This window comes from Schistocerca serialis, chromosome 2, assembly GCF_023864345.2.
Source record: "Schistocerca serialis cubense isolate TAMUIC-IGC-003099 chromosome 2, iqSchSeri2.2, whole genome shotgun sequence".
Lineage (NCBI taxonomy): Eukaryota > Metazoa > Arthropoda > Insecta > Orthoptera > Acrididae > Schistocerca > Schistocerca serialis.
The window spans coordinates 381,812,876-381,825,753 of NC_064639.1; positions in this window are offsets into that span (position 1 = coordinate 381,812,876).

Here is a 12,878-nt window from a genome sequence, read left to right on the forward strand (position 1 = left end):
TAGCACCACATTTCGAATGCCTCTAATCTTCTCTTTTCTTCTTTTCCACTAGTCCAAGTTTCACATCCGTAAAGGGCTGTACTCCACACATAGGTTTTCATGACTCTCTTTCTTACGTCTAAACTAACATTTCTACTCGTCAGTAAGTTTCTTTTTCCATTGAATGCTATTTTGGCAAGTTGTATTCTGTTTTTAATGTCACTTTTGCTCCTTCCATCTGCTGTTATTTTGCTACCTAAGTAGTTAAATTCTGTAACCTGCCCTAGTTTCTCTCCCTTTATTGTTATTCGTATGGGTTCATTGTAGTTCAGGGCGCCACTCACCATCACTTTAGTCTTTTTCTTATTTATTTTCATTCCATACTGTTCTTTTAAGGTGTTTTCCATTTCATTGAGTGCGGCTTCTAAATCTTCTTTCCTTTCTGTAATTATGGCGATATCATCTGCATATCGCAACATATCTATTTTCATTCCGTTAAGTTTTATTCCTACTTCAATATTCTCTCTTATTTTGTCTATTGCTTCTTGGATATATGCGTTGAAAATTACTGGAGATAGTGGGCATCCCTGTCTCACTCCTTTCCTTATTCTTGCTGTTTCTTCTTTGTTTTCCTTCTTAACTAAGGCTGTTTCATTTTGGTATATTTTAAAGATTATCCTTCTATCATTATATTTCAGACCAGCCTTCTTCAGAATTCTAAACATTTCTGGCCATACAACATTGTCAAATGCCTTTTCGAGGTCTACGAAGGCTATAAATACTTGTTTGTTTTTGGAAATTTGTTTCTCAATTATTAGTCTTAAAGATAAGATTGCTTCCCTCGTCCCTACACCGCTTCTAAAACCGAATTGGTCTTCACTTAGAGTGCTATTCAATTGGTTTTCAACTCTTTTCAAAATTATTCTTATTAGAATTTTTGATGCGTGTGAAAGAAGACTGAGTGTTCGATGGTTTTCACAGTCCATAGTAGATGCTTTCTTAGGTATGGGGAATATGATGCATTTCTGATAGTCTTCAGGAACTTCACCTGTTTTGTATATTTTCTGTATGAGTTGCAGTAATGTAGCTTTCATTTTGTCTCCTGATTTCTTAATTAGTTCAGAAGGTATATCATCAACACCTGCCGCTTTCTTATCTGGTAGTTCTTTTAGTGCTTTTTCAAATTCATCTTTCAGAATTGTGTCCCCTAGTTCTTCTTTCTCTACTTCTTCGCTTAATTCTATCATATTATCTGTTAGAGGGTCTCCTTGATATAGCTCTTCAATGTATTCTTGCCATCTCTTCAGCGTGTCATATCCAAATAGTACCTTGCCCTCTTTGTTCTTTATAGTTCCTGAAGATTTTACTTTCCGTTTAGCAAAGTTTTGTTTTATTGTTCTGTATTCCAAGTCAGTTTTTCCTTTAACCATGTTTTCCTCCACCTCTTTACAAATGCTGTTGAGGTAATTTTCTTTTGCTTTCCTAGATTCTCTGTTTATTTGGTTTCTAAGCTTTCTATATTTGTTTTCGCTTTGCTCGTCAGAGGCATTTTTGTATAGTCTTCTTTCTTCCATTAGACAAATTATTTCAGGTGTTATCCACTCTTTCCTGTTTACAGGTTTGGCTTTCCCAATAAATTCTTCTGCTGCTTTATGTATGCCTTCTTTGATTTGTTTCCACTCCTCGTTAGTACTCCCGGGAATAATGTTTGATGCCATCTCATCAGTTTTCCGTGCATAAGGGATCACTAGTTCTTCAGACTTTAGGTTATCTCTGTTCCATACTTTGTTCGTTTTTCTCTCTAATCGCTTGAGTTTGAGTAAGCATTTCATCATTACAAGGTTGTGATCACTATTAATATCCGCAGACGGGTAGCTTCTGCAGTCCTTGATTTGGTTTTTAAAACGCGATTTTACTAATATATAGTCGATTTGGTGTCTTCTAGTATCTCCTGGGGCTTTCCACGTGTACCTTCTTCTTTTATGGTGGTTGAAAAGGGAGTTCGCTATGACCAACTTGTTTTTGGCACAAAATTCAATTAGCCGGCTTCCTCTTTCGTTTCTATCTCCTAGACCATATTTCCCTACAATTCCGTCAACTTTCTCTTCTCCAACACTAGCATTCCAATCTCCCATTATAATTAAGTTCTCTTCACCTTTAACATAATTTATAACTTTGTTGATGTCTTCATACACTGTTTCTATTACATCGTCTTCTTCTGCCGATGTCGGCATATAGACTTGTACTATTACCGTGTTCTTTGGTTTGGTTCCAATTTTGACTAGTATTATCCTAGAGTTAAATTGCACATATCCTGTGACTAGATTCCCGAGTTTTCCTTTTAGAATTATTCCAACTCCACCGATTCCAGTTGTTCCTTGGTTAGTACCTGTATGAATGATACGATAATTTCCTGATCTGAAGTCTCCTGGTTCAGGCCATCGCATCTCAGATATTCCTATTATGTCTGTTCCCATTCTGTCCATCTCTAGTTTGAGGTTCTCTAATTTCCCGCATTGGAGGAGTGTTCTTACATTCCATGTTGCTATTTTTAGTGTATTCTTCAACTTTGCCTGACCTTCCATTGTCCCCACCCGGAGATCCGATTGGGGGACTATTACTCCGGATTTATGTTTAACAGAAGATTCTGGCATGGTGCGCTACTGATTCTTGGGATATCTTGAGTGATCTTTAATGGAGTGGTTTCCCGTTGCCTTCTCCATCCTATGCCGTTGACTGTGAAGTTCTTCCGCCTTTAGGAGCAATTTCTCACTCCAAGGACAAGAGAGTGCCCTGCCTCTATCCGCTCATCCGCTCTCTTTGAGACCGTTGGCACTTGATAGGGGGCGTTTCCTTATCCCGGGAAACACTCGGTCGTCAGAGCCTCGTTAGCAATAACAGGGTGTACCGTGCAGCAATCCTTAGCTGCAACTCGGGTAGGTGAGGTTGACATTTGTACAGGAGAGGCTGTTAGAGTCGCTTCACTGTACCTTACACCCCAAGCACTGGTAAGAAACACTTAAAACTTTTTTAGTGATGAACAACGTCCATCAGTTACACTCCTGGAAATTGAAATAAGAACACCGTGAATTCATTGTCCCAGGAAGGGGAAACTTTATTGACACATTCCTGGGGTCAGATACATCACATGATCACACTGACAGAACCACAGGCACATGGACACAGGCAACAGAGCATGCACAATGTCGGCACTAGTACAGTGTATATCCACCTTTCGCAGCAATGCAGGCTGCTATTCTCCCAAGGAAACGATCGTAGAGATGCTGGATGTAGTCCTGTGGAACGGCTTGCCATGCCATTTCCACCTGGCGCCTCAGTTGGACCAGCGTTCGTGCTGGACGTGCAGACCGCGTGAGACGACGCTTCATCCAGTCCCAAACATGCTCAATGGGGGACAGATCCGGAGATCTTGCTGGCCAGGGTAGTTGACTTACACCCTCTAGAGCACGTTGGGTGGCACGGGATACATGCGGACGAGCATTGTCCTGTTGGAACAGCAAGTTCCCTTGCCGGTCTAGGAATGGTAGAACGATGGGTTCGATGACGGTTTGGATGTACCGTGCACTATTCAGTGTCCCCTCGACGATCACCAGTGGTGTACGGCCAGTGTAGGAGATCGCTCCCCACACCACGATGCCGGGTGTTGGCCCTGTGTGCCTCGGTCGTATGCAGTCCTGATTGTGCCGCTCACCTGCACGGCGCCAAACACACATACGACCATCATTGGCACCAAGGCAGAAGCGACTCTCATCGCTGAAGACGACACGTCTCCATTCGTCCCTCCATTCACGCCTGTCGCGACACCACTGGAGGCGGGCTGCACGATGTTGGGGCGTGAGCGGAAGACGGCCTAACGGTGTGCGGGACCATAGCCCAGCTTCATGGAGACGGTTGCGAATGGTCCTCGCCGATATCCCAGGAGCAACAGTGTCCCTAATTTGCTGGGAAATGGCGGTGCGGTCCCCTACGGCACTGGGTAGGATCCTACGGTCTTGGCGTGCATCCGTGCGTCGCTGCGGTCCGGTCCCAGGTCGACGGGCACGTGCACCTTCCGCCGACCACTGGCGACAACATCGATGTACTGTGGAGACCTCACGCCCCACGTGTTGAGCAATTCGGCGGTACGTCCACCCGGCCTCCCGCATGCCCACTATACGCCCTCGCTCAAAGTCCGTCAGCTGCACATACGGTTCACGTCCACGCTGTCGCGGCGTGCTACCAGTGTTAAAGACTGCGATGGAGCTCCGTATGCCTCGGCAAACTGGCTGACACTGACGGCGGCGGTGCACAAATGCTGCGCAGCTAGCGCCATTCGACGGCCAACACCGCGGTTCCTGGTCTGTCCGCTGTGCCGTGCGTGTGATCATTGCTTGTACAGCCCTCTCGCAGTGTCCGGAGCAAGTATGGTGGGTCTGACACACCGGTGTCAATGTGTTCTTTTTTCCATTTCCAGGAGTGTATATCATCATGCAATTAAGGTTTACAGTTGTTCTTTGATTTCATACACTTTGGATGCCTCTTTCAAATTCTTCGTAAGGACCATGACTTGTAGTTGCGACTTCGTCTGAGTCATGCTTTCATCAGAATTATTAAAGGTACTTCTTACTAGTATAAAAGGAACCTGATCAGTAGGTTTAAATAGTAAATTACCTCGGTTTCACTTTTACTCTTTTGATCTCGGTCATGTCCACGAGGGTTGTTGATTTTGTGTGCAACGTGCAATCGACCTTATAATTCGAGTGTCAAAGCTTTTGGCATGCTATTCCTAGGCGTCGTAGTTCTTCAGTGAGGCTTTCCTACCTATTAGTATGCAGGCTTTATGGAATACTGTCCTCATCATGGTATTTCTTTGTTATAGCTTGGGGTACAACACTAGATTCATTGAAATCTCGCCATTCACCTCATCCGTCACAGACTTGGCGAAGTGGTGCAATAGTTAGCATAGTGGACTCGCATTCGGGAGGACGACGGTTCAAACCCAAACTGGATTTAGATTTACCGTGATTGCCCTAAATTGCTTTCCACAAATTCCGATATGGGTCCTTTGAAGAACTCACGGCCAGTTCCTTTCTATCATCATTTTGTAACCCGTCTCTAGTGACAGCGATGTCGATTGCACGTTGAACTTTAATCTTGCTCCCTTCCTTCATCAGTCAGAGGTAGAAGAAAACTGCGCGCTTATTACTTTCACAGAATAGCGTTTAGGCGCAGGGCAACAAATGAGTAACAAATGCAGCAGCAGCAGTCAAGTGCGGAACTCGGCTATGTGCGGACATCAACAGTTGTGGTATGAGGCCATATACATACAAGAACACTGCTCGGTCCACCAGACGAAGACGACTACACCGGTCGTTGGGATACTCAACACACTCCACATCCACATGACAGTCGTAGAATCCCGACCAAAGCGACCAACAGCACTGCGAATTTATAAACGTTCAGACAGGCCACGAACCTCCCGTTATCAAATGCAGCCAAATGCTGGTTGACGTATCTACTTCTTACACGAAGGAAAACACGGTCTTCTCACAAACAAACTCCTTTCAAATGAGCTTCACGAATGAGATAAACACCGTCTACGAGGGTTGACTGAAAAACACGGCCTCCACCTTCGTAACTCTTCAACAGTTGACAGTATTGGTATGCGGCAGGTACTGGCTTGTTTCGTAGTCTTTTCTCTACAGCTTCAGTTGGCGGGAAGCCTTATCATCGAACGGTTGTGTTGTTACAGTGTAAAATATGGAACCCTGAGCAGACGATCGCTTAATGCGATTTAACAAACGTGCAGTCATTGAATTCTTGACAAAAGAAGATGTCACCCCAAAGGACATATATCAGAGAATGAAAGCATTTTATGGTGATTGTGTTTATGTGAGTGCTGTGCGTCGTTGGACGAGTAAGTTTAAAGATGCTGAGAAGGGAACATCTGACTTGCGTGACTAACAAAGAGTTGGACGTCCTGTGACAGCAACCACCGACTTTCCAAGCAAAATGTTGACAGATTGATACAGGGCGATCGTCTTATCACTCAGAGAGAAACTGCAGGCCCAATCAGCATTTCACAAGAACTTGTAGGTCACATTGTTGCTTTGCTTGGCTATCGGAAGATCCGTGCACGATGGGTACCCCGGATGCTGACTCCTGAACTGAAAGTGCACAGACTTGAAATTTGCCAGGAACTCCTCTCGCGTTACGAGAATGAAGACGCACAGTATTCTCATCAACACAATCACTATAAACTGCTTTCATTCTCTAATGAATCTCCTTTGGGCTGACACCTTGTGCTGTCAAGAATTCAATGACTGCACGTTCGTTAAATCGCACTAAGCGACCGTCTGCGCAGGGTTCCATACTTTACACTGTAACAACACAACCGTTCAATGCTAAGGCTTCCTGCCAACTGGAGCTGTAGAGAAGAGGCTACGGAACAAGCCAGTACCTGCCACATACCAATGCTGCCAACTGTTGAAGAGTTACGAAGGTGGAGGCATTACTTTTTAGTCAACCCTCGTAATCTTTCATTATACACGGTCTTTCACAGTTCTTGTTGAAGGCTTGTAACGGTGCAGAGTGGACTTAATAGATAAAGTACTGATAAAGAAACCTCGTCCAGAAACGTAACGATTGTACATAGGTTTGAAGGTGGGAATATTTCCTAATCTCGCATTTCACCGCACGCACACAGCCTGAACAATGAGTTATGATCTGTGTGCTTTACAGGAACTGCTTCACGAGACGAACATGCTACTCATTGCATAAAGTGTATCTGCGGCAATGCTTTCTATAAATATGGGTCACAGACAATGGTGTGCGTCCATGGAAAACGACAGTCAACCCTCATAGTTGCGAACGTGCCAGTTCCTCGCATCTGCTGTAGACGGTCGAAAATGACCGGACTTGGGCGCTCTCGAAAATGTCGTCGATACATGCTTTGTCTACCTGTATCATTACCTGCCGCAGAATGAAGTACGACATTTGAAAGTTATCTGATCTTTAAACTTTATTTATATCTGAACTGTACACTTCTGGACGTGTATTTATTATCAAATGTACTAAGTCCCCTCTGCAACACCTAGAAGCAAGTAATCGGAATTGTGAAAACACCTTGTACATAAACTGCTCTGAAATAGTTAAGGTCGATATAAATAAAGTAATGCGTGATATTAACAACTCTTTGGAAATGAGTGAAAGTGTGGGAGTGTGTTGCCAGAAGTCTCCCAGTCGTGCACAAAAAGCTGGACTAACACGGCGTGGGGTCAGCGTGACTACAACATCAAATGAGGTTGGACCGGAATACGAGGCAGTTGAAGAACGCGAAACGGCGGTGTGTCAACCAGCAAGTAGTTTCGGTCCACTGTGGTGATGTTCTTCGTTATAACATGGCACGGAGGCAACATTAGGATGACTTTACATGGGGTAGAATCATAGGGGAAACTAGAAAAATGACGAAGTGTGACGATTTTAGTCGTAGAGTTTCGCATTGTCAGAGCATTGCTTCATGTGCATATGGAGCACTCCGAACACCAGGCACTGCCGCCCGAAGGAGGGAAGGTGATTGCCTTGGTCAACTACAGCAGCAGATGACCACTACATTGTGCAGCAGGTTAGAAGGAACCCATGTCAAACAGCGGGTGCAATTGCAACCACATTTAACAGGACTGCAAGGTACGGATCTCACGCTCCACGTTGGTACGGAGAATGCACGGGGTGGTCTCTTTGTCCGACGCGTTCATTGAGCTCCACTGACAACCGCACATCGGCGCAGCGTTTGCGATGGTCCCAAGAGTATAGGGGTTGGACCGGCGACGAGTGGAGTGTTCCTTCCAGATTCAGTTTTACAGTAGTGATTCTGCAAGTAGCTTCATATGGCGAGAGGTGGAAACACGTAATGCACCCAGGAACATTGTCGAACACGTTCGTTTAGGTGATCCAAGCGATATGGTAGGGAGAGGCATAAAGTTTCATGGAAATACTGACCTCCACATTTTTCAAAGAAATACACTCATCGGTCAACGCTATTGTGATACTGTACTCATTCATCACGTGCGTCTTCTCAGGGATACAGTCCGCCCTGACTTCATTTCTATGGATGAGAAGGCGAAACTACATGGAGCAGCGCAGGTGATGTATAGACGGCGAATGAAGTGGCCTGCTGGTTTTAAATCCCAACGAGCACGTAATGGATGCGCTGGCCACATGTACTGCAGGACGTCCACAGGCACTAACAACCATACAGCAATTGTCAACTTAGCTGGTAGCGCAGTCGTTAGGCATTTGTTTTGTTTTGGTACGTCAGTGGCACTTGTCTGTCTAGTAGGCTCTCAGAGACCAGTGTGGCCTGAGCTCCCAGTTGGCGCACATCGACAGCGCAGAAAGATACGTATATAGCTTCTTTTCTGTGTTTACTTCGTAGATTCTTACTTAAATTGCGTGTGAGTTTCGTATAGGAAGTTTAATTTCGAGTTTTAGTTACTGTAATCGTAAATTCAGGCAGATTGTAGCGCAGTCGTTAGGCATTTGTACAGGTTTGTTCATACAATCTTTGTGTGTTTCCCTTGCGTTATCTAGGCATGGACTCGTGTTTCAGTAACTGTTGTTCAACATCGATTAGAATGGACAGGGACTGTGATTGCTGTGTTCGGATGAGGGCTGAGTTGGCATCCCTTCGCTCACAGCTGCAGGCGGTGCTGACTTCGGTCGCGCAGCTTGAGGCTGTTGCCAATGGGCACCACTGGGAGGAGCCGGACTTGGATATCACGGGGATGTCAACTTCGTCCCGTCTATCCCCAGATCGGTCTGCCGCTGTGGTTGCCCCGGTTGCTGCCTGCAATGGGGCTGAGCCCTCACCTGTGGTTGATTGGGAGGTCGTTCCAAGGTGTGATAGGCAGCGAAAGACGTCCCCAGAGGCTGATCAGAAAGCCTCCCCGGTGCGTCTGACAAACAGGTTTCAGGTACTGTCTCTGGCTGAGCCAGATGCAGCTGCCTGCCCTGTTTCAGGGGATGATTCTCAGCCTTCAAGGTCTGGGCAATCGCAGAGGGTGGGCATATTGGTGGTTAGGAGCTCCAATGTTAGGCGCATAATGGGGCCCCTTAGTGATATGGCGGCTAAGGAGGAGAAGAAATCCAACGTGCACTCCGTGTTCATTCCGGGTGGAGTCATTCCTGATGGGGAAAGGATCCTTCCGGATGCCATGAAGAGCACAGGGTGCGGCCAGCTGGAGGTGGTGGCACATGTCGGCACTAATGACGTGTGTCGCTTTGGATCTGAGGAAATTGGATTCCAGCGGCTATCTGATTTGGCGAAGGCTGCCGGTCTTCCTTACGAGATGAAGGCAGAGCTCACCATCTGCAGCTTCGTTGACAGAACCGGCTGCGGACCTTTGGTGCAGAACCGGGTGGAGGGTCTGAATCAGAGGCTCAGACGGTTCTGCGACCGTGTTGGCTGTAGATTCCTTGACTTGCGCCATAGGGTGATGGGGTTTCGGGTTCCGCTGAATAGGTCAGGAGTTCACTACACTCAGCTGGCGGCTACACGGGTAGCGGAGGCTGTGTGGCGTGGACTGGGCGGTGTTTTAGGTTAGAAGGCCTCGGGAAAGTACGGGGAGGGCTGCAATCTCAAAGGGTGCATGGCAATTACAGGACGTGCTTGGGTCAAGGAACAGTCGGAATTGTAAATTGTTGTAGTTGTGCTGGGAAAGTCCCTGAGCTTCAAGCGCTAATAGAAAGCACAGAAGCTGAAATCTTTATAGGTACAGAAAACTGGCTGAAGCCTGAAATAAGTTCTGGAGAAATTTTTACGAAGTCTCAGACGGTGTTCAGGAAAGATAGATTAGGCAGAATTGGTGGTGGAGTGTTTGTGTCTGTCAGTAGTGTTTTATCTTGTAGTGAAGTCGAAGTAGATACTCCGTGCGAATTGGAATGGGTGGTGGTTATACTTAATATCCGAACTAAGTTAATAATTGGCTCCTTCTACGTTGCTGAGAAAATTTGAGTCTCGTAACAAATAAATGCCCCACACACACGGCTATAGTTGTGGGGACTTCAACCTTCCCTCGATACGTTGGCAAAAATATATGTTCAAAACCGGTGGTAGGCAGAAAGCGTCTTCCGAAATTGTCCTAAATGCTTTCTCCGAAAATTATTTCGAGCAATTAGTCCACGAACCCACGCGAATTGTAGATGGTTGCGAAAACACACTTGACCTCTTAGCCACAAACAATCCAGAGCTAATAGAGAGCATCATGGCTGATACAGGGATTAGTGATCACAAGGTCGTTGTAGCTAGGCTCAATACCGTTTCTTCCAAATCCACCAGAAACAAAAGCAAAATAATTTTATTTAAAAAACCGGATAAAGTGTCACTAGAAGCCTTCCTAAGAGACGATCTCCATTCCTTCCGAACTGACTATGCAAATGTAGACGAGATGTGGCTCAAATTCAAAGATATAGTAGCAACAGCAATTGAGAGATTCATACCTCATAAATTGGTAAGAGATGGAACTGATCCCCCATGGTACACAAAACAGGTCCGAACGCTGTTGCAGAGGCAACGGAAAAAGCATGCTAAGTTGAGAAGAACGCGAAATCCCGAAGATTGGCTAAAATTTGCAGACGCGCGAAATTTGGCACGTACTTCAATGCGAGATGCCTTTAATAGGTTCCACAACGAAGAAATTCTGGTCGTATGTAAAGTACACAAGCGGCAAGACGCAGCCAATACCTTCGCTGCGCAGTGCCGATGGTACTGTTACCGACGACTGTGCCGCTAAAGCGGAGTTATTGAACGCAGTTTTCCGAAATTCCTTCACCAGGGAAGACTAATGGAATATTCCAGAATTTGAAACACGAACAGCTGCTAGCATGAGTTTCTTAGAAGTAGATACCTTAGGGGTTGCGAAGCAACTCAAATCGCTTGATACGGGCAAGTCTTCAGGTCCAGATTGTATACCGATTAGGTTCCTTTCAGATTACGCTGATACAATAACTCCCTACTTAGCAATCATATACAACCGCTCGCTCACCGATAGATCTGTACCTACAGATTGGAAAATTGCGCAGGTCGCACCAGTGTTTGAGAAGGGTAGTAGGAGTAATCCATCGAACTACAGACCTATATCATTGACGTCGGTTTGCAGTAGGGTTTTGGAGCATATACTGTATTCAAACATTATGAATCACCTCGAAGGGAACGATCTATTGATACGTAATCAGCATGGTTTCAGAAAACATCGTTTTTGAGCAACGCAGCTAGCTCTTTATTCGCACGAAGTAATGGCTGCTATCGACAGGGGATCTCAAGTTGATTCCGTATTTCTAAATTTCCGGAAAGCTTTTGACACCGTTCCTCGCAAGCGACTTCTAATCAAGCTGCGGGCCTATGGGGTATCGTCTCAGTTGTGCGACTGGATTCGTGATTTCCTATCAGGAAGGTCGCAGTTCGTAGTAATAGACGGCAAGTCATCGGGTAATCAGGTGTTCCCCAGGGACGCGTCCTGGGACCTCTGCTGTTCCTGATCTACACTCCTGGAAATGAAAAAAAGAACACATTGACACCGGTGTGTCAGACCCACCATACTTGCTCCGGACACTGCGAGAGGGCTGTACAAGCAATGATCACACGCACGGCACAGCGGACACACCAGGAACCGCGGTGTTGGCCGTCGAATGGCGCTAGCTGCGCAGCATTTGTGCACCGCCGCCGTCAGTGTCAGCCAGTTTGCCGTGGCATACGGAGCTCCATCGCAGTCTTTAACACTGGTAGCATGCCGCGACAGCGTGGACGTGAACCGTATGTGCAGTTGACGGACTTTGAGCGAGGGCGTATAGTGGCCATGCGGGAGGCCGGGTGGACGTACCGCCGAATTGCTCAACACATGGGGCGTGAGGTCTCCACAGTACATCGATGTTGTCGCCAGTGGTCGGCGGAAGGTGCACGAGCCCGTCGACCTGGGACCGGACCGCAACGACGCACGGATGCACGCGAAGACCGTAGGATCCTACGCAGTGCCGTAGGGGACCGCACCGCCACATCCCAGCAAATTAGGGACACTGTTGCTCCTGGGGTATCGGCGAGGACCATTCGCAACCGTCTCCATGAAGCTGGGCTACGGTCCCGCACACCATTAGGCCGTCTTCCGCTCACGCCCCAACATCGTGCAGCCCGCCTCCAGTGGTGTCGCGACAGGCGTGAATGGAGGGACGAATGGAGACGTGTCGTCTTCAGCGATGAGAGTCGCTTCTGCCTTGGTGCCAATGATGGTCGTATGCGTGTTTGGCGCCGTGCAGGTGAGCGCCACAATCAGGACTGCATACGACCGAGGCAGACAGGGCCAACACCCGGCATCATGGTGTGGGGAGCGATCACCTACACTGGCCGTACACCACTGGTGATCGTCGAGGGGACACTGAATAGTGCACGGTACATCCAAACCGTCATCGAACCCATCCTTCTACCATTCCTAGACCGGCAAGGGAACTTGCTGTTCCAACAGGACAATGCACGTCCGCATGTATCCCGTGCCACCCAACGTGCTGTAGAGGGTGTAAGTCAACTACCCTGGCCAGCATGATCTCCGGATCTGTCCCCCATTGAGCATGTTTGGGACTGGATGAAGCGTCGTCTCACGCGGTCTGCACGTCCAGCACGAACGCTGGTCCAACTGAGGCGCCAGGTGGAAATGGCATGGCAAGCCGTTCCACAGGACTACATCCAGCATCTCTACGATCGTCTCCATGGGAGAATAGCAGCCTGCATTGCTGCGAAAGGTGGATATACACTGTACTAGTGCCGACATTGTGCATGCTCTGTTGCCTGCGTCTATGTGCCTGTGGTTCTGTCAGTGTGACCATGTGATGTATCTGACCCCAGGATTGTGTCA